This window comes from Centroberyx gerrardi, chromosome 7, assembly GCF_048128805.1.
Source record: "Centroberyx gerrardi isolate f3 chromosome 7, fCenGer3.hap1.cur.20231027, whole genome shotgun sequence".
Classification (NCBI taxonomy): Eukaryota; Metazoa; Chordata; class Actinopteri; order Beryciformes; family Berycidae; genus Centroberyx; species Centroberyx gerrardi.
Window position 1 is genome coordinate 29,799,498 of NC_136003.1, and position 23,567 is coordinate 29,823,064.

A 23,567-nucleotide genomic window follows, 5' to 3' on the forward strand; every position below is an offset into this window, starting at 1 on the left:
TAGAAATATGTTGAATTCATTATATATATGCCAGAATTTTTTTTTTTTTATTGTGCGTTATTTTCTTATTCTATGATTTACATCAGTGCGTCACACACATAAAATCTGAAATTGAGAAGCAAGCGGTCATGTGAATAATGTAATTTGGGAGTATTTGCAAAAACCTAAAAGGTCAAATGCTGTAGAGTCAGATGAAGTATGATTTTAGCCATGCAGCTCTGTCTCGCCCGCTCATTTTACAGCTTGTTTGTGCTCGCCGGTGCTAGGGGGCGCTAGCCGTCACTCATCTGTGAAGAAACAATGGAGGATATACTGTATATATACTCCTGAATCTCGTCCCGCCCGCTCTTCAGGTTTTGACGAGCGATTCAGAGAGTCTGGTGTCGCTCGGAGAAACGATCGAGCCAATCAGAGCCTTTGTGGGCGGGACTAAAGTTTGAACGTTGGTGCCACGGTTTTTCATCGACCAACATGCAAAGACTATAGTTTTGTCCAGCATCAGTGTGACTGAAAATATCGTCAGAGCGGCCGGAAACGTCGGTCACTAGTGATTGGTTCAGGGAAAATCAACACCCACCACACACAGAAAACGGCTAATGAGGAGGAAATCTCAGGCTGAATAATAGAGTGGGAATGAAATGGCCGTTCAGTCTGAATATCAGGCTAGAAGAAATAGGAAGTGATGTATATTCCATTCAGGGAAGATCATTTTTGCATTAACTCTGCTGCTTTTCTGATGCTTGCACCGAATTCTGCTGCTTATTTTTCAGGTCAAACTGTTGCCAGATTGATGGTTACTGTGAAAGTGTGTGTGTGTGTGTGTGTGTGTGTGTGTGTGTGTGTGTGTGGGGGGGGGGGGGGGTTTGTAGGAGGGTGTATAAATGTGTTTCCGTGCCTGACTGTCCACTACTGTTGTTACAGCCAGAGAACGAGGTGCAGAAAGGAGGAGGAGGAGGAGGAGTGGTGAGGAGAGGGAGAAGAAAAGGGAGAGCTCAGGGGACCTGGCCTTTCTCCCTGTTAGATCTCTAGCTGCAGCCGTGTGTGTGTGTGTGTGTTTTATGTGTGTGTGTGTGTGTGTGTGTGTGTGTGTGTGTGTGTCCGCTACTGCTCTTACAGTGAGAAAAGGGGAGGAGTGTGGGGGAGATAAAAGAGGGGTGAGGAAGAGGAGGAGGAGCTCTGGGGATTCGGCCTGTCTACCTTCCAGCTCCTCTGCAGCCAGGAGACGATTAGTGAAGAAATTTAACAAGGAGAGAGAGAGAGAGAGAGAGAGAGAGAGAGAGAGGGAAGACAGAAATACATTTTCCCCCTCATGTTTCCATACAATCTGGAGTTATGAAGGAGTGTTTTGACGTTTTGACTGTATGAAGGACGGTCATTTCTTGCGTTTCATTCTTCAGCCTCTTTAACTTCTTTATTGGTGTAAAATCTATCAAGAGATTCCCCTCGTCTTATGCTGCCTTCAAGTCCTGTCGGAAATATCAGAATCGCAGCAGAGCGACATGAACGAGCCGACAAAGCGATAAATACGACTCAGAAAGTCTGAATTTAAAGCTGTAGGCTCTGTCTTTATTAAAAACCTTAAAAAAAGAGATTTAGTGTCTCCCATTATTTAGATTCTTCTGGTTATGTGAGTTCAGGTCAACAATATTTCTCGTCCCAATGAACGCAAGTGAATCATTTTAGGGTGAAATCCAAAAGTAATGTAACAAATAGTGTAATTATTTTTCTCAGGGAGTGATATTTTTTTTATTTACTTTTTTCCAGTAATGACCCCAACATTGAACATCAGTAACCACACTGCAAAAACTGACAAGCTGTCCAGTGATTTTATCTTGTTTCCAGACCTATCAAGCTCACTTCATGATATTTTCAGTCAAATTATCTCACTGCACTGGCAGATAATCTTGCTAGTTTCAATACATTTCACTTAAATCTTGAAACAAGAAACTTTCTCCAAGACAAGTTCACTTTAAGTAAATGTCCTGAAACAAGTTAGATTCTCCTGAAAAAAAAAAGTAAATTCTTTTGAAACCGGTAAATTGATCTACCAGTGCAGTGAGATGATTTCACTTAAAAAAACCCACAAAATTCACTGAAAAAAGATAAAATAACAAGTTTGTCAGTTTTACCAGTGCAGGTGTGAATAGGAGGAACTGGGTGAACTGGGTGAATACGCTGCAGGGTCGACTCTCCCTGGACATATAAAGGTTAAAAAACAGAACAAAAGCAACTAAAAACACCTTCTAAACCCACACACCAGCAACAACCACAAGCTAAAACTGAGTACACCGAGTGAGTGCATCACATCCACACTGCCAGCAGCCCACACAGACACAATTAACATCTACACACACAGCGGAGCCTCCCGCCCGCCGCGGCCCCCGAACGCTCGGCGATGAGACAATTTCATTTCTGAGAGAAAAATAAATAGTGATCATAGGAGACATTCGGTGCTTATTCGTCCTCACCTTCTTCCTGCGGGTCAGACAAATGACCGGCCCAGCCTGGCCAAACAGAGAATTTAATAAAACACATTTCCCCGGCAAACAGTTTGACGCTGAATAATTACCCGCACTGAACGCTGAAAACCGGCGTAAATACAACGCCAGCATCGAAGCTGAGGCGAAGCTGAGGCTGCTGCCTGCATCGTTTGGTGAAATCAGGACCTAAATATCTTCCTGATGTCAGTTCAAAACAGTTTCTAAAGCTGTTTTCATATGAATTTCCACTGACTACGTTTACCTGGGCAGTAATAATCCGATATTAACCAGATTAAGACAATAGTAAACAGCATTTTCTGATCACCTTAACCTGAATAAGGTCATAGTGGGAGTGAGCGGCATAATCGCATTAAGACATGTGGAGTATTCTGATTTTAGTCTCATTATTGAAGGTCATTTTAGAACTGTAAACACGTTAATCCAGCTAGGGACTCTCTATCGGAGGATTCGCCGCTTTCTGCGTCACGAGCGGCGATCCGACCGCTTGCCGGCGCTCGCTCCGCCTCCCAGAGGTTGTGAACTTGTTTCCAGAGGAAAAAAAGACGAGACAGCAGAAAAAATAAGTGCCAACGGTTTTTGTGGTGAGGCTGAAACTGTCAGGCATGCTCAGGGTTTAGAGGGAAATGGAGATCATGAAGTTTTAATTAAAGGCTCAAACTGTCCGTGTCTCCAGTGATTCTTTGTCCTGTTAATGGGACTTTAGCATGTAAACAGGAATATGAATGGGATAGCTCTATAAGGAAGCACTCGGAAACAGCTTAATCGGAATATTGTCTTATTTCGAATAAGACCAATAGTCGGATTATGCTGTCCATGTAAATGTCACAGTATCATATAGTGAAAATATGGTTGTTCTCTGGCTGTTATACAGTTTTAATACGGGCATTTCTTTCCTAAGTGAAGCTTCAGGTCGCTATCGTCTATGCGCTTTCAGATGGAAACAATAAAAGCTGAATTTGAATTTGTCTCCTCCGCCTCTCCGCCTCTCCATCGCTCCCTCTGCCCCTATTAGAGAGGAGGCTGGGAGACGGCGGATAGCCCACCTGAGGAAAGAAAAAAAGAAAAAAGAACGAAAGCGAGAAAAAAAACAGATTGTGCAGCTCCGTCGGTGTGTTCATGCAAGAGAGAAGGACGAAGTATTAATGTCGCACCTCTTGGTGTTATTGTTATGCGTGCTATTTGTGTATAGGGTGTGAAGGTGTTATTTGCTGTGTGTGTGAGAGAGAGAGAGAGAGAGTGTGTGTGTGTGTGTGTGTGAGAGAGAGCGAGAGAGTATGTAAGTGGTTATTTCTGTGTCTGTGTGTTTTGGGTATATAATATCACAGCTCAGGGTTGTTATTTGGGTGTGCTGCAGTCGGAGTAAGTAGGACACCAAGTTAGTGATCAGAGGAGCTTCTGCCTCGCTCTCTCTCTCTCTCTCTCTCTCTCTCTCTCTGCTCTTACCCATATATCTCTCTCTCTTTCTCTTTGTCATGCAGTTTCTCTATTTCTATCTGTCCCTTTTTCATTCATTTTCTGCTTAACGTCTCTCTCTGTCTTTCTCTCTCTCTCTCTTACACGCACACACCCTTGCAGAGACTCATGGGGCCACAGGAGAGAAGGGGAAGAGAAAAAAGAGAGGGAGAAATATATAGAGAGAGAGAGGGAGGGAGGAGGAGGAGGAGTAGGAGGAGGAGGAGGAGGAAGAAGTAACCAAATTCCTCCCACGCAGTAGAAGAGATATGAGCAATTTTAAATGGAAGTGAAGGAGGGATGGAGAGGGAGATGAAGAGAGCGAGAGCGGGACAATGAGACAAGAGAGAGTGCGGGAGAGAAAGTAAAACGAGAGAGAGATGCCGAGAGTGTGAGATAAGAGAGAAAGAGCACCAGAGAGAGAGAGAGAGAGAGAGAGAGAGAGAGAGAGAGAGAGAGAGTGAAGTTGCGGTTATGATACTCCATCTCAATAATCTCCTAATATCATTACACATCCACATTCTCCGCGCCTGACGGCCGCTCGTTACGTTCCCCGCAATTACTCACCGCGGTAACGACATTAAAGCTAATGCCTCGCCGCGATTACGCCGCCGCTGCTATTTGTTCTTATTTAGCCGGGGCCGCCGCGGGCCGCCGTAATGAGCGAGCACGTGTTCGCTGGGACGCCGCGCTCGCTGTGGTTAAAAACCCCCATGAATTCATTATGTCCGCTAATACAGCCGAGCGGAGGAGGGGGGCCCGCCAGGAAGAGGGTGTTGATGACTAGATGGAGGGGGGGTGGGGTGGGGGTGGGGGTGGGGGGGGGGGCTGTTAGGGTGCAGCCTCACATTTTCAGCTACATTTTTTAGTGCATTTAGCTGAGGCTCTTCTCCACACAGCTTGACAATGATTGAGAGCGTTTACATGCACACTAATAACTGGGAATAATTTATGGCAATAATTTGTTATTCGATTGATGCGTTTCCATGCACTCTAGTAATGCGATAACTCGGAAAAAATCACGGTTTACATGATTCAGTCGGCTGGATTTCTCTCCTTAAGGAAGTGATGTCAAAATCCAACTTCCCGCCGGTTTGGGATTTTGAACATGGAGTTGATTTTCATGTTTACGGTTTACGCTCCTTCTGTCCTTGTCTTGTCTCCTCGTCTCCTTCCAGGGACGTTGTTCTCTCTCTCCCGTTAGGTTTGTGCTCATGCGCAGATATAAATAACCTTTAAGATATCAGACTGAGGGTCAACATGCGCCGATTAATTGGAAAGGTTGGGGCGAAAACCTGCTGTGTTAATCGGGTTTCTCATAATGCGTCAACGGCCTTTATCGGATGAAAGAAATCGCACGATTCTGTTGGACACATGACGGCCCGGCAGGAGGCAAAATTGATGGGGGAATTGGGGAGGGGGGGGGGGGGCACAAACAGGGAGACGAGACAAGAAGGCTAGCTGTTTGCAGAAGGCAACAGAGATAATAAGAAAGAGTGATGTGGAAAAGACAGTAAAGTAGCACAGGCATCAGCTGGACGGACACACATAAGGACTTGGAGAGAGCAAGTAGCATGACAAATACGATCAGCAGCAACAAGGACACCAGCAGTCAAAACACGCAGCAAACACATGGCATGAGAAAAGAAGTTAGTGTCGTCACTGCTGAGGCTGAGAAGCAGCTGCACGTCTGTCTGAGGCGGAGTCCTTGGAGGCGGAGAGAGACGGAGAGAGATGAAATTGTCCAATTTCAGACACTTTTGCAACTCGTTCCAGTCGGTGGGGGCAGGGAGTGGAGGGAGGAGTCGTGGGACAGTTGTCTCTCCAGCTGCTAAACCACTTCAGGTTCCGTCTCATTCTGTGGCGGAGAAACTGTCCCATCGATAATTTCAGATGCTGGGGGAGCCAGTCGGCCCCCGGGGGCCACCCAGAGGAGGGCAGAATGTGAATCGCACCAAAGAGACTCAAAGGCCACTGCAGATGACTCACTTTTTACACTCTTGTTGTCCTGCTGCTGTCCTGCTGCTCCCCAAGAGGAATTATTAGGGATGGGACGATGTGCTTATGTCACGATGCGATTCGATACGCGATATGGGGGCGTCCAGCGTGACTTGCTGCCTCTCGAAACTCCCGAACCTCCTTAACAAAGCTTAAACTTACCATTGTAGATCTAAAATGAATCAAGGTTCAGAAGCTGCACGGCCGATTTCTCGCCTCAAATATTTTGATAAGCGGATTTCGGTGGACTGTTTAGGTGAAGTAAGAGAACGTTTCTGAACAAGCTGCCATGTTTTTCCAGTGTGAAAACCAGGGACAGAAACCAAGGACGGCCTGGCGAGCGGTGCGTTCGTCCAATCAGGCGCAGCCTTCGGTCCATGGCAGATGAAAGTAACAAGGCTGCAAACCATCCTGTTTATACACAACTACTGTCCCAACAGAGGTTTAAATAAACCCAGGAAGATGTTACTTTGGGTTTTAATATTTGGGAGGAATTTGTGTTTATGTTTAAGATGAAAGAGATCACTATCGAGACTCGGCCTACGTTATTTCAGTTGGACTCCCATCAAGTGCCAATATTGGGCCAGTGACGCCCCTAAAACGTTCCATAATGCAGGATAGATGCAGGTTAGGTACTTCTACAGTCCTACTCTACATTGGCTACTACTGTGTTCACATCATTCACCTCTACTGCCTGAGAAGGGCAAAAGGCAGCAACTTCTTTTTCTTCCTGCATCTTTTTGAATGTCTGTTGTATGTTTTGCACCGCACTCTGAGCTGCAGGTCCTGTCTGAAAGGTGCTATACAAATAAATCTATTATTATTAACGCTCAGAGGGTGAAACATGCCTGGAGTGTTTTTACTGCCCAGCCAAATGACTTGTAGGAAGGGAGATCTTTGGAAATGTGTTTTGTTCACTTAGAAAGGTTATTCGGTTCGGTCGACAGCAGTATTGCATTTTCTCGTTCCTCATTCTGTTCTATCACAAAATCCTCTAGTATCACCTCTATTTTGTATTCTACTGACTTCTATCATAATGTAGTACCGTTTTATAATGCATGTCACTACATGATTATTATGCATTTCTGTGTATTACATCATCATTATTTTGTATTGTATATCAGATTATAGTCTTGTTTAATATTACATTACATTATGTAATCTATGGCGAGGTAATAGCAGGCAGGCCATCAGTTACATTAATAAACTAACAAGGCAAATGATTTGGGTCAAAGCAGAGAGGAGCTTTGCTCAAGGCACCGCAATAAAATATTCATTGTACAGTATTGTGTTACATCATAATGCTTTGTTTGTTTGTTCCATTGTTGTTGTGTGATGTATTGTGCTGAGTCATGTTGTATGAGACAAACGACAAACCATTTACAGTCAGACCGCTTCAGGCATTCATTCATTCATTCATTCATGCATTCATACACTGACTCATTTATTCATTCATTCATTCATTCAATCAATCAATCATTCATTCGCTCATTCATTCACGCACTTATTTATCAACTCCATTCATTCATTCATTCATTCACTGATAAATTAATTCATTCACTCACTCCTTTATCAACTCTTTCATTCATTCATTCATTCATTCATTCATTCATTCACTGATCAATTAATTCACTCACTAACTCACTCACTCATTTATCAACTCATGCATTCATTTATTCATTCATTCATTCATTCATTCACTGATTCATTCATTCATTCATTCACTCACTCCTTCATCAACTCCTTCATTCATTCATTTACCAACTTCTTCATTCATTCATTCATTCATTCATTTAATCATTCACTCATTTATCAATACTTTCATTCATTCATTTATCAACTCCATTCATTCATTCATTCATTCACTGATAAATTAATTCATTCACTCACTCCTTTATCAACTCCTTCATTCATTCATTCATTCATTCATTCATTCATTCACTGATCAATTAATTCACTCACTAACTCACTCACTCATTTATCAACTCATGCATTCATTTATTCATTCATTAATTCACTGATTCATTCATTCATTCATTCATTCATTCACTCACTCCTTCATCAACTCCTTCATTCATTCATTTACCAACTTCTTCATTCATTCATTCATTCATTTAATCATTCACTCATTTATCAATACTTTCATTCATTCATTTATCAACTCATTCATTCATTCATTCATTCATTTATCAACTCTTTCTTTAATTCATTCAATTGTTTGTTTATTGTTGTTTTCCTGGGATCGACATAAAACCTTAATTACAAAACTATACTATATTATTCATTCATTCATTCACTTATGTATTCCTCCCATCCTTCCTTCCTTGCGTCCTTTCATTCCTTCATTCATCCACTCTTCCTCCTTGTCTTAATTTATTACTCCACTACTTACATCCCTCCTTCATTCCTTCATCTATTCCTCCACTCCTTACATCCTTCCTGTCTTTCATCATTCATTCATTCATTCATTCCTCCACTCCGTCCACTCTTCTATCCCACCTTTCTTCCTTGCAGCCTTCCTTCATTCATCCACTCCTTCCTTCCTTCTATCCCTCCTTCCCTCCTCATCCTTTTACTCTTCCTCTCTCACTTTCATTGTTATGTAACTCTTCTATTGGAGCCTACAGTTGTGTGATTCCTGTGTATATTTCATCTGCCTTCATTCTATAGTTGTGCACTTCCTTCATATTTCAACAGGGCTGCCTCCTTTTATCTCTCTCTCTCTCTCTCTCTCTCTCTCTCTCTCTCTCTCTCTCTCTCTCTCTCCCTCTCTCCCTCTGTACCCTCTCCCACAGTAGGCCTGGCGTTATATTTTATGGTTTTGTGTCATATAGTATTACATCATGAGGTAATTTTTTCTGTTTTGTTTTTATTGCCTTCCATTACTGTTTTGTGCTATATTGTTTGACATTAATATTTGATGGATCATAAGTCCTGGCAAACTGTTGAAGCTGCAGTCAAGCCAGACCGTTTTACAATCTCTCTCTCTCTCTCTCTCTCTCTCTCTCCCTCTCTCGCTGTCTCTCTCTTATCCAGCAGAGAAAAAAAAAAAAGCCTTAAGCTCATTGCCTTTAAATCTGACCTTTTTCTTAGTGTTGAGAATTATCACAGTGTGAGTGCGAGAGAAGAAAGGCGGTGAGATAGATAGGCGTAGAGAGAGGAAAAAAATGGTGCAGGAAAGATGGAAGAGTGACAAGAATATGAAAAGGAGAGACAGTAGGAGAGTAGGGAGTGAGAGAGTAGAAGAGATAACCCCCCCCACCCACACACACACACACACACACACACACACATGCACAGAAATGCAGAGGAAGAGAGACCTTCCTGCAGCAGATGGCTGTAAATCGTCTGGTGACCGTAAGCGGGTCGAGACCCTGGAACATCCTGGTAAATCCATATGATTCCTCGATTTATCTTACTGTCCAGCATCACTAAATATGAAAAGTTTTATTCCAAGCTGAGATTATCTACCATTTAAAGAAAACAATACTGGCTACTATGTCTGTATCATTTCTGACATGAAAGTAATGGAAGGTTTTTTGGCCACTGTTGAAGTTAGGAGTTAAACTTCTGCTTGCAAAATAGTTTTGAAATATTTTGGCATTTTTCAATTTCAGGGAGCATAATGTTTTTTTTCTCCAAAATGAATATGCAGGATTTTGTAAACTATATATGAACCATACACCATATATGAAGCTGTTCATATGTTATGTGAAGGGTAGTGACAGTGTTTCCTACCATTGAATAGTTAGGCCGGGGTTCCCAGTGGGAGCTGCTTTCTTACCTAAAGGAATTAAATTTGCATTGGTGTCAGTGGAAAATTTCAGTGTCTCCTGGTTTAAATGCTGCTTTAAAATCTGTTCCACCTCTCCATGGAAGTATTTTGAGGGAAATGCTGGCACTATCACATGCCAGGGTTTGCAGAGGTGGAAAGTAACTAAGTACAATTTTGAGGTACTGGCACTTTACTTGAGTATTTCCATTTTGTGAGACTTTCTACTTTTTCCTCCACTACATTTATCTGATGGCTGGAGTTACTAGTTACTCTGCAGAATAAGGTTTTACATGCAAAACATACGATAAGCTCATAAAATATGCTGCATTGTTAGAGTTTAAACTCCCCAACAGTATATGGAGCAGTTAGACCGACAACATTAAAATACTGCTTACTTTTTTCTTTTATTTTTAATGGATTAATTTTCCATTATGGCATTGCTACTTTTACTTAAATAAAGGAATTGCGTACTTTTTCCACCGCTGCAGATTCACAGATTGCAGATACAGATTTCACAGATTGATTCCCACTGTGGCCATCCATACTAAAAATGTCCATACTACTTTGAAAGACATGTGCCATTCATTTATGGAGCATTATTAATACCAATGCCTCTAGAGCTGGTAGAGATTTAGTGTCTTGCTTAACGACACCTGGCAGTAGATGCTGAATTAGAAATAAAACACAGACAAATAAGGTTCAGTGCCAAAAGAAAACGTCTTTATTAATACTGCTGCGGGGAAATTAAAGCCAGCTAAAGTTCTTTCAGGACCGGAGAAGATCTCTGGATTTCGGGCGAACACATTCTCTCTTGCGAAGCCAAGTCTGCAGTCCGTTCAGTCTCTAGGTCCAATCTCTCAAGCTGTTCTTATTCATTATTTTTTATTAATCTAGGGAAAGTAGACGTCCTGCCTCACGTCCACACAGCTCCACAAAAACACAGTCGTATGCTGCTGCCTGGTTTCCTTTTTGCTGCAAAGGACCTTGTTATGATGATGCATCTCTTGCTCTGTTCTTGTTCGGTCGACCTGTCGATGCTCTCATGTGACCTCATCAACTGGCCGAGTCATTTGACACGTGAACATGTCACGGGGAAGCGCCGTGTGACGTGACGTGACACTTGAACTACACTGTATAGTTTCCTTGTTTGGAGTGGTGTTCATCCACCGAGGACGGTCCATTGAGACTGAAACATCTGATCTCGCAGTAATCTTTTCAAGTCGTCTTTTTGCAAGTAGTGTGCGGGCTTTCCGCCATTTCAGAGAGAGGCTGTCCATACACTGAATATTTAAGGTCCCAAAATATTTGTTGCTGCAGCGTTCCGACCGGCGCGGTCTTCGCCGGGCAAAATCGTTTTTACCTGACGAAACATCCTTCCTTGTCTCTCTGTAAGTTGCTGATTTTGTCTCGCGTCTGCACCCTGCGATGTGCACACCATGCTACTTCTTTCACTTTTCCCCATTCCACTCACTGGCCTGTTTTTGGCCTACACCCCTACAGCCATGTGTATCTGCAGCTCCATCCCACATTTTCGGGAGTTCCAACCTTATGATCACAAACCTGTTTCTCCAACCTCTAGAGTGCCTCCTCCCCCCTGTCCTCCTTCAGCTCCAAACGCTCCCCCACGCTCCCCTGTGCACTTAAAGGTACAGTTTAACGGTTTAAAGGAGGTATAGGAGCAGATTCTGACATGGTAAAGGTGATTACTGGATCAAACAACTTGTATGGTAAGTGATTCCCCTCAGCCTCCTCGGCCTGCTTTGCTGTGGCTGCGACTGGGCGCTCTCCGCTGTGAACCGGCTGAGTGGAGCAGCGGCGCTCCACTCATCAGTGAACTGAAGCACCTGCTGCCATTTCATTAGTGCTGCTGAGTATGAAAGGCTAGGCCACTGTGCTCTGTATCCATTCTTAGGACTCATATCTTAGAGGAAACATCCAGCCTCATATAACTTACACTGTTAAAAATCAGTAATTTGTGATATTCAGTGCATTCCAGGAGTTAATTTGTGAGGTGGTGTTGGCCTTGTCTACTTCTACTTCAGTTACTCATTTCCTACATTTCCCAGAATGACTTTCAACAACCCGCAGAGAAAGGGTGCACACTTATTGCTTTCAATCAAAGATGGGCATATACGGGCATGGAAATAATAGCTAGCCAGTTAGGACGCTGAGGCGTGTCTCAGAACGCCACCTGTCTCTCTGCTGCAGTGCATTCTGGTCTCTCTCCTGCTCCTGTGGATGGAGAAACTGGTCTCTCTTCTTCTTCTACGATGGATTTCTCCCTGTATGATTGTTGAACGTCTCTTGGTGCAAAACGGCGGCTCTAGAAAGAAGCCCTCGCTCTTTGATTCTGAGGGACTGACACCAAAACCTGACGTTTACCGCTGATGTTTTTGGTAGCTGAAAATGTATTTTTTAATTTATCAAACTCCATTGTAGCCACGCTGGAAATATTTCAGTGTGACGCCATGTTGCCTCTGTTTGGCCAGTTATCCACAGGAATAAGAAAAAATACACCAAAAACAACGAAACACAAGGTACATCGCCAATCGCTATTAACTATTGATGTTTTAGGGTGGATTTTTCATTTCAGGGTTATGCATGTGAGATTACCCAATTCACATATTCATCTGGTCCCCTGGGTGCTGTCTGACTGCCACAGAGGCGTTTCGCAGCCTCCCAGCCTCCCTCTGACCTCCCAGCGGTTCAGAGGAGTTGAAGTTGCCTGTAGCGCATTGTTCCAGTTTTAGAAGTGTTGTCATTCCGTCAACCGAGGAAGTTACTTACTGTCCTTTAAAAAGTGCTATCATTTGTTTTTACTTTTAGCTATAAATAATTTTGTAGACCCCTTCTGTGCACTTCTTTGAATTTGTTCATTAATTTTGGAATGAAACTCTTGCATGCACTTCAATTCAATTTCACACTGGCTGTCACACAATTTTGGTGTTAATGTAATCTCACAATGGAATATTATTTCTGTTATTACCTATTCCACTACCTTTGCTTATAGAATAGTGGAATGTCACCTCTCCTTTAACATTTAAGGGGGAGTTACCCAGTTTAGCCCAACATCAGCCCAGAAACAGATTTTGCCAGAGAGCCTTTAGGCAGCTCAGATCATCTGTGAGCTTCATGCTGAACTTCCCACATCTCACTGTTTTTCCTCAGAAGCTTTCCTCTGGCCACACCAAATTATTGATTGGTAAGAAATGTCACACTAAGCCTAGTGCAATTATGAATTGCAAGATATCAAAGTAAAAATAGCTGCTAGCCGAGCAGCAAATTGCATTGCAACTTAGTCAGGGTAGTCTGAGCTAAGCATAATTTAATTAGATTTTAATTAAGTTAATGTAGCATTTTTGATGGACATCAATTTTCTATACATTTAAGCAAAATGTGAAGGCTTGCCTGAGCTCACCCTGTGTGAAAAGTGCTTCCTTTATGAAGATCGGGCAAAAAGAAAAAGTTACTTGTGAGAATTATCTTAAAGGATAAGGCTGGTGTTTTTTAATGCTTTCTCAAAGTCAACAAATCCTATGAAAATAACAGAATCAACAATGATTTTGTTTTGCCAACAAGTCTCGTCCATGTAGCCGGTGCCCAGTAAAGCCTCATGTCCCAGCAGCCATAGAACTCCATTGTATTTAAAAACTATTAAAAACCCGTCACAGAGCCATGCTGCTGCTCTGCAGCATATTTCATCATCACGATGCACCGGGCCAGCCGACTTTTTCCTCAAACAACTTAATAAGCTGTAAAGATGTTTTCCATCTCAGGAAAGTAGTTCTGTAGCACCGAAAATAGTCCCCGTCGTAATGAAGAATTTGTTCCCATTTGAATTTGATTTGGTAATAACTACAACAGCCTGACTTTTCGTGGTAACAGTTAGCAATTTTTAAAATTGAAACTATGTCTTTGTGAGCTGTATTTAAAGGTTTTTAGCTTACAATCGGAGCCAATGTCTTCCGGTTTGAAGGCTAAAAAGGGAACGTGGGCAGTCGGAAAGTAATGAGAGTAGAGCAAATTGTTGGTTTTGTTATTTTCATAGGATTTGTTGATGGTAAGAAATGCATTAAAAAACACCAGCTGTATCCTTTAAGCCAATTAATATGTCTGCAAGCCTTTAGCATCTAGACAACAGAAAATTATTTTTGGTGAAACGTTCCACATAGTCAAGGAAAGGACCTCCTTCTATTAGCCTGGCTGATGCAAGTAGGTGACTGACAGGGAGGAAACCTCCAGCTCTATTGGGGTCACTGCAGCAGCCAGAATATTCCCCCAGCAGTCTGATCTTCAAATTGGTCCGGGACGGCCACTTTGGATGCTTAATTAGTTCAAGAAATATTATCTTGACTGACTTCACCCAAATTTAAGGCAAGGCAAGTTTATTTATCACATTTTGTACACAAATTCAAAGTCATTTACACACAGTCAATTCAAAATGCTTTACATAAGGTATTTAAATATTGCTTCTACAATCCACAAGTCACTGGATCACAGAATAATCCTTTCTACATTTTGATTTTTTACTTTTGTTTTTTTTGGAGGTGGGGGGGTATTTCTGCTTAATTGGATAGTATTGACTTATGAATGTCAGGAAAGATGGAAGAGAGAAGGGAGGACATGCAACAGTTGGACTTGAGCCTGTGACATAGCGAGTGAACTGCGTCTGACAGATGGTCAAAAGAGTTATATGTGTTATTTTGGCCAGTGCTTTGGCTTAATGGGGAGTGGAAAGCAACGGGGGAGATGGGCGAGAAGGAGGAAGGAGGAGCGATACGTTCCAAGTCACACATCACATTCCTGTTCACTTCTACTGAGGGCTTTCAGGTGATGTAACATCCTCTGGCAGCCATGTTGGAGGTCCTCAGTCTCTTGGGCAACAATAGTTGAGATCAGCTGCGGTTTTTGACCGGGAACTGATAATTTCCCAACTGATATCTGATCGATTTTGTGTTCAGATAATGTCAGCTTGTTAGCTATCAGCTAACCATCACTCTCTTGTTGTAAACACATCTGATTTGTGCACTAGCCAACCTATTTAGTAGAACCAAGTGTTAGCTAGTAGCTGCATGTTAATAACATCAGTTGCTTTGCTAAATTAGCCTGCTGGCTAGTTCGCTAGCTAACGATGCTAAAGAACAACAGTTTGTTCAGGTTAATGGAGCTGACTCATTCCAAAAAAACAACTCAAGAGTGTTTTGGACCAGAGCCTGGGGCTACAGACAAGAACATTTTAAAAATGAACAAAAGAGACAAAAATGAATTTGGAAACAAATAATTGGATAATTCACTTTTACTTATAACATTACTGAATTTACCTACACCCACACCACAACAACCTTTTTTCAGGTATCTCTCTTTTTGTAGCCCGGTTGTTGTTCATTTTTTGCGCAGATCCAGTTCTCCACTGGACCTCCATGATGTCACCAGATGTGCTTGCTATGGTCTAAGCCTCTCTTGATTGAGTGCTCTAAGATAATGGGATATGAACTTTCATTTAAGGTGATTTTCTCTTTAATGCAGCCCTGACCCCAGACTCATCTTTTTTAAATCTTCTTTAGATATATATCCCTCCTCCACAATCTCTCAGTCTTTTTACATTTTCCTCCCAAGACTGTAGGATTACCATGTGACCCATAACACCCTTTACAGCTCTATCCGCCAAAGACGGCGGTTTCATGTAAAGGCCTCTTTGAATAGAATGAGCTATTCCTCAACAATCCTTACAAGCACCCCTGCCACCCACACTATTCTCTCATCCCCTTTATATCTTCTTAAGAATATGAGATTACTGCGTGACACGTAGCACCCTTAACAGCTTGATTCTCCCAAGATAATGTTATTTTTAAACGCCTCCCTCTGTAAGTCATGTCAGATGTGAAATAGGCTTTGAGCGGAGAGGGAGGGGGAGAAGATCGGCACTGATTTGGATCTAGTAGGAAGAAATACATTGAGATGTGATAAAATATAAAACCAAAGTCAATGATATGCAGTATATGGTGATTTTTTATTATTATTATTACTTATGGGGTGTAGAGTGAAAGAAGCCTTTATTTCATTAGGGCTCAAGCTTTAAAATCCTTCTTAATCCTTCTTCTGCCAAAGCCTCCATCAAGGTGATGATGATGATGAAATAAAAAGGATTTGACGCCCCACATACCCAAAGAAGCACATCCTTCACATCCATGTTTTTACAATAATATAATGATCTTTAAAAATGTTACTTGTAGCACATTTAAAGGGTAACTTCGGTATTTTTCAACCTGGACCCTATTTTCCCATCTTTTTGTGTCTAAGTGACTAAAGGGGACAACAATTTTTGAAATTGGTCCAGTATTGAGCGAGATCGCTTTATCCTGCAGCCGCGAAACGAGCTGCAATGTAATCCGACGGGGCAAATCGCACCGTCAATGTACGTCCACTAAAAGTTCTTGTTTTTGCCACTGACAGGCTCAGATTGTTATAAGTGTCTGACAACATTATGGAAAGGACCCTACAGAGAAATGAAACGTTTCTCTTTACCTTTCGCTTGATCCGGTCTGTGTGTAACTTCCTGCAACAACTCAACTCTCGCGAGACTTGGTTACACACAGACCGGATCAAGCGAAAGGTAAAGAAAAACGTTTCATTTCTCTGTAGGGTCCTTTCCATAATGTTGTCAGACACTTATAATAACAATCTGAGCCTGTCAGTGGCAACAACAAGAACTTTTAGTGGACGTACATTGACGGTGTGATTTGCCCCGTCGGATTACATTGCAGCTCGTTTCACGGCTGCCGGCCGAAGCGATCTCGCTCAATACTGGACCAATTTCAAAAACTGTTGTCCCCTTTAGTCACTTAGACACAAAAAGATGGGAAATAGGGTCCAGGTTGAAAAATACCGAAGTTACCCTTTAACATGGAGACCTGTGCATATCTTGAATCAAAAGCTGACAGTTTATCTGTCAGTCACACAAAGGTACGAAATGGAACTGAAAATGGTTCTTCAGAGTGATGTCACAGAAGAACCATTTCAGACCAAGGTTCTGCTCTCCTTTGTTTAGACTCCTGCATTGTGTTTTTGTTTACCTGCCCTTGTACAGCCTCATTCGCAATTGCACAATATATACTGTGGAGGGGTTTGGTTATTTTCCACATGTATGCCATCACCCACCATCCAATAACTGAGGATTAAGAACTATTAAAAGGTTCTTGAAAGGTTCTTTGTGGAACCAGAAGTGGTTCTTCTATGGCGTCACTCCGAAGAACCACTGTCAGTTCCAGTTCGTACCTTTATTTTTCTGTGTGCTCATTCAGATGCACATTTACATTTTTGATCTAAATCCTAAATACATTATAGATGAGTCAAGACTAACTCACTCACTCTCCCAATACTTCTACTACATGCCTTTATTAATACACTGCATGTATAGAATGTCATCCTCGCTCATAAATATTGAATTACATTGTCAGTATCAGTCTCAGTTCCCTTTAATGCCACACAGCCCGGCTGCTGGAGTCACTTTATGGATAAAACATTTCTCTGACATTTACAACACATTAGCGAGCGTAAGAGAATATGAATATGTTCCCTAAACTATGAATGAGGACCAAAAAATGGGTTGCAGGTCTGTTTTGTGGTGGTTTTGTGGAAGAGCAGTAGTATGTTTTTATGAGCCTGGGTCCCACATCACCGCTGAAACTACTTATCACTTTACCAAAATTTGGGTCCTGTGCTGAAAACATGTCAGTGGTTTATCCGGCCTATATATTCATAGAAACTTCAGAACCAAAAAAATTCCCTGGTGCCTGTCTGCAGTGTTGACAGTCAGACACACAGGTTCAAAAGGTAGCAAGTTGCCCCAGTTTTGACTGCTATTTTTCAGACTGCTGTCTGGAAAATTGGAAAATATAATCCTTCCATCTGAATCCTAGTGGATATTTATGGCAATTTGGGAATAAATCAGACTAATACAAAAGTTCCCCAACTAACAAACAAGCAAATAAAGCTTAGAGCAGGAACATACAGACGTATCCAAGTCCTACTTCTTTTTTTTTTTTTTCAAAACGTTTTTTTTTTTTTATGGCAGTTCTCCTCTAGATTCTCTGATTGCTCATAATTAGAATCAGAATCACTTTTAAGTCAAAATCCATCACATTTTCATATAAATACATTTCCATTTTGTTACAGGAAGTGATGCATTTTACGTTTCCGGTTTGTTTGGAATAAACAAAAGAAGAAGAACTCGTTAGCATGAGTAGTGTCATTATGTGGAAAATCCTCCTGCAGTGGTAATGCAGGAGAGTCTCATGGTGTCTACACTGTAAAACTGTCTTAAAGACCCCATGAGATGAAAAAAAAAAAAACCTTCTTATTTATTTATTTTTTTAAATCTTTTTGCCGTTGCTGTTCACCTATTCACCAATCCAGGCCAAACAAATGACAAAAAAATTCTAGAAATGTTATATGAAAATGAACAGAGCGTCTCTTTCCGGTAAACAACACGTTTCTGTTGATGACTCATCCTGCACTCGGGGGCGGATACAAAAATTTCAGCCAATCAAATTTTGATAACCGTTGGAATTATTCCCCCCACCCCCTTCTATTTTTTTCCCAGCATGCAGCTCAGTTCACCTGCAACACAGATGAAGGAGTGTTTCTGTTTCTGGCTGCTTCACTTAAAACTCTTTTCCCAGACGGAGCGACGGAGGCGGAGAATATTCCTCCAGATCCACTTCCTCCATATCTCATTAATATTCAAATAAGCCCCTCCCACTGACGCTATCCCACCCTAACTTTAGGTTTCATTCAGAAATACGTCAAGACACGGAAGCAAATCACGCTGTCTGTGCCACTTCATTGGGTCTTTAACTCTTGAAGTGTTAAAATCAACACTGGCAGTGAGTCCAATGGACACTTACTAGCGCTTTTGATGTGCTAATGCAGGATAGATGCAGGTTGGGGTGTGTGTGTGTGTGTGTGTGTGTGTGTGGTGGGGGGATCTACAATGGCTGCCAGTGAATGTTTTCACCTTTTGAACTATGATAAAATATGTCCCGCTCCAATTTCTGCATCAGTGGTCAGCGTTGTTTGTCCAGTTACATAATACATTATGTAGCTACTAATTTATCGCTTTATTGTGTGTGCGCGTGTGTGTGTCTGTTCTCGTTCATAACTCATGTCACAAAATAGTCATCAGAGAAATTTTCTGGGTCATGTTCACGCTGAACACGCACACACACCTGGGTCAGGGATGGAACATACCGCACCTGCTATTCACACACACACACACACACACACATGCTCACACACACACACACACACACACACACACACTCTGTCTCCTGTTCCAGGAATAAACACAGACTGAGAACATTGTGTGGGAAAAGAAGTGAAAAAAGAGAGGAAGGTCAAGATGTTCCTGGAAAATGGCCAACACAGAGAGCAGGCTGCTTCTCACCGTTTTTTGGTGTGAAGAGACAGAACAGACGTCAGAAAATCTCAAAACTCCAAAAAGTACATCGAGTCAGTGACTGATTGAAAATGTCACACAAAGCCTCGTGAGGTCATCAAAGACGACACCCAACACAACCCCGCAACACAGTAAGGGATTTGAACTTTTTGGTATTGATTTACCTATGAAAACACTCGACTAGGGTCCAGTGAAATAATAAATCAGAAAGTTTGGCTTCAGGTTTAGTCTGTGATGGATTCTGTCGCTCTGTGGAAGTTGATTTTCATACCGGACAAGAACGAACGGCAGCAAACGGCTTCTTCTGAAGGAGGAAAACGAGCGCTGATATCTGCAACTATGCTGACTGTGAGCAGAAAAACCAGGAAGGATGGAAAGAAAAGAGGCAACCTGGACGACTGGCACTAACTTAAAAAGTATTATTCTTTAATAGGAAGCTTATCTATACTTTGTTTAGCCTACACTGCAAAAACTGACTGATTTGTTGAGTTATTTTATCTTGTATCCAGACTTATGAGGCTTATGTCCTTATTTTTTATTGACATCATCTCACTGCACTGGCAGATAATTTTACCAGTTTCAACACATTTGACTTTTCAGGACATTGACTTGGTAAAAGGGAAATTGTTGTTGTTGATGATGAAAAGTTGATGATTTCTTGAAAGAAGTCATATTGGCATGGAGTGAAATTTATTGAAACCAGCAATATTATCTGCCAGTGCAGTGAGGTAATTTGACTAAAAAATATATAGATAAATATATGAAATAAGCTTGATATGTCTGGAAACAAGATGAAACGGCGGACAGGTGACGGCGGACAGGTGACGGGACAGGTGACGGGGACAGGTGACGGGGACAGGTGGACAGGTGACGGGGACAGGTGACGGGACAGGTGGCGGGGACAGGTGGACAGGTGACGGGACAGGTGGCGGGGACAGGTGGACAGGTGACGGGGGACAGGTGGACAGGTGACGGGGGACAGGTGGACAGGTGACGGGGGACAGGTGGACAGGTGACGGGGGACAGGTGGCGGGGACAGGTGACGGGGGACAGGTGACGGGGGACAGGTGACGGGGGACAGGTGACGGGGACAGGTGACGGGACAGGTGACGGGGGACAGGTGACGGGGGACAGGTGGCGGGGACAGGTGACGGCGGACAGGTGACGGGGGACAGGTGACGGGGACAGGTGACGGGGGACAGGTGGCGGGGGACAGGTGATGGGGACAGGTGACGGGGGACAGGTGACGGTGGACAGGTGACGGGGACAGGTGACGGGGGACAGGTGGCGGGGACAGGTGACGGGGGACAGGTGACGGGGACAGGTGACGGGACAGGTGACGGGCCAGGTTACGGGGACAGGTGATGGGGGACAGGTGACAGGACAGGTGACGGGGACAGGTGACGGGGGACAGGTGACGGGGGACAGGTGACGGGGGACAGGTGACGGGACAGGTGACGGCGGACAGGTGACGGGAGACAGGTGACGGGGGACAGGTGACGGGGGACAGGTGATGGGACAGGTGACGGGGGACAGGTGACGGGGGACAGGTGACGGGGGACAGGTGACGGGGGACAGGTGACGGGACAGGTGACGGGGGACAGGTGACGGGGGACAGGTGACGGGGGACAGGTGACGGGGACAGGTGACGGGACAGGTGACGGGGGACAGGTGACGGGGGACAGGTGACGGGACAGGTGACGGCGGACAGGTGACGGGAGACAGGTGACGGGGGACAGGTGACGGGGGACAGGTGATGGGACAGGTGACGGCGGACAGGTGACGGGGGACAGGTGACGGGGGACAGGTGACGGGACAGGTGACGGCGGACAGGTGACGGGACAGGTGACGGGGGACAGGTGACGGGGGACAGGTGACGGGGGACAGGTGACGGGACAGGTGACGGGGGACAGGTGACGGGGGACAGGTGACGGGGACAGGTGACGGGGACAGGTGACAGGTGACGGGGACAGGTGACGGGACAGGTGACGGGGCAGGGACAGGTGACGGGGACAGGTGACGGGACAGGTGACAGGTGACAGGTGACGGGGCAGGGACAGGTGACAGGTGACGGGGACAGGTGACGGGACAGGTGACGGGGCAGGGACAGGTGACAGGTGACGGGGACAGGTGACAACGGACAGGTGACAGCGGACAGGTGACGGGGACAGGTGATGGGACAGGTGACGGGGACAGGTGACGGGACAGGTGACGGGGACAGGACGGCGTCTCTGCCGGCCGTCAATAGAAACGTCAGTCTGATGTGGTTTTCTCGAGCGGGACGAGGGGGACGGAGACCATGGAGGGTCAAGTCCTCTACAGAAAACTGGCATTGTGAAGCGAAGAGCTTTCTCTCTTTATCTCCCTCCTGCCCACACACTCTCTTTTGAAAGCGCCTGCTGCTATGGATGTTATTATCGCTCTTCCTTGACAGGAGAAGCTAACAGTGTAATTGGATAAAACACTATGAGCACCACTTTAATACTGCTCTATTACTTTTTTCATTAGCGGCTCTCAATCGGACTCAGAGTGAGCTGGGTGAATGTAAATGCAGAAGGTAAAATATACTCATATCTCACTCTCTCACTCTCTCTGTCTCTCTCTCTCTCTGTCTCTCTCTCTCTGTATGTCTCTCGTTCTCTCTCTCTGTCTCTTACACCCACCTCAGAGGTAAAGAAATCACTGAGCGAGAAAGAAATGAACAGAGATTAAAAAAAAAAAAAAAAAAGATGAACAGAGAGACAGAAAAGAGGAAGGGGACACAAAGTGAAAGAGGATTACAGTGGAGTTACATCATTGTTTGAAAGCACCGAGGCATTTCATTCAGGTCACATTGCCACTCTCTCTCTTTTTTTTTTCTATTTTTCCTTTTTTTGGGGGGGGGGGGGGGGGGGGGGGATTTTTGAACAACTGCTGTCAGTGTTGAATTTTGAAACTAAAATTAAAATCTGAGTGTAGTCGTGACACTGCAGGCGCACTGTTGCTCCGCCCCCCCCAGGAGAAACTGTGTGGAAAATCGTGCAGAGCAAATACATGCAATAAATGAGATATATTCATAACATAATCCCATATTTTTCCTTTTAACAAGTCCTGTGAAACGAGCACAGTGAGGTGTCTTAAAACGTTAGATGAGCGTATTAATCGCATGATCCGTTCCATCTAGTTAGGCTCTCTCTCTGTAAAGTCCTGGGACACCTGCTTGTGATGAAGCGCTATAGAGATAACAGAAACTTCAACTGGAACTCAGCGACACCAGTTAGATTCATGCCAATATGTTTTCTACTGTGAGAGAAGTTTTCATTTTCACTGAGTTTTTTTCTCATTTCATCATGACCAAACCCTAACCTAAAGACCTAACCCTAACCAAATTGTTTTAATTGCCCAAACCTAACTAGCCTGGTTCCAGACTCCTAATCGTGTCCCGCCCACTCTTCAGATTTGGTCGAGCGATTCAGAGTTTGGTGTTGCTCTAGTCAAAGGCAATTTCTGGAAAAACGATCGGGCCAATCAGAGCCTTTGTGGGCGGGACTAAAGTTTGAACTGAGGTTTTTCATTGTCGTTTCGGCAGAATCATATTTGTTGAAATCACTTCTTAACCAACATATTGTCTTTGCAAAGACGATATTTTTTGTCAAAAAACGACCGACATTCTTGGTAAAGTTAGTAAATACGCCCAGCATCAGTGTCACTGAAAATAACGTCAGAGCGGCCGGATACGTCAGTCACTAGTGATTGGTTCAGGGAAAATCAACACCCACCACACACAGAAAAAGGCTAACATGGAGGCAATCTCAGACTGACTAATGGAGTGGAAATGAAATGGCCATTCAGTCTGAATATCAGACTAAAACCTAACCCTGACCTTAACCAAAGTAGTTTCACCTGCCTAAACTCAACCGTTAGCTAACGTGACAAACAGGTGAAAACGGTGCGTCTAATTCCTGCTGTTGTCACGTAATTCTTTCCGTTCCACAGAAGTGTATGCGACTGTGCCTGACGGATACGGGACATCTGATCAGGACAAACCGCCTGTGATAAACATGCTCGGCCTCCTGCCAGCAGTGTGATGTCGCTGTGTTACTAATCTGCCGCTGTTGAGGAAATCCCATATACCACGTAATCTCAGCTCTCCATTTAAGCATATGGCATTCCCATGCATTGCAGGAACTGTGTGTGAATATGTGTGTATGTGTGTGCACACTGTTAATGTGTGTGTGTGTGTGTGCAAAGCTAACCCGATATGGGTCGATATGGGTAATATGGGTTTAGCCTCTTAAGCCTTTAGCCGGGCTAATGCATGGTTAGTAGGATACTAATGGACGGCTGCTTCACCGTGTTTAAAGCACATCCAGTGCTCATGATGAAGTACTCTGTTCATCATATT

At 43.7% G+C, this 23,567-nt stretch overlaps 1 pseudogene; it reads left to right on the forward strand.

Annotated features, from left to right (window-relative positions):
* The window catches only part of LOC139908618 (carbonic anhydrase-related protein 10-like), an 88,281-nt pseudogene that overhangs the window by 9,800 nt on the left and 54,914 nt on the right, over nucleotides 1-23,567 (forward strand).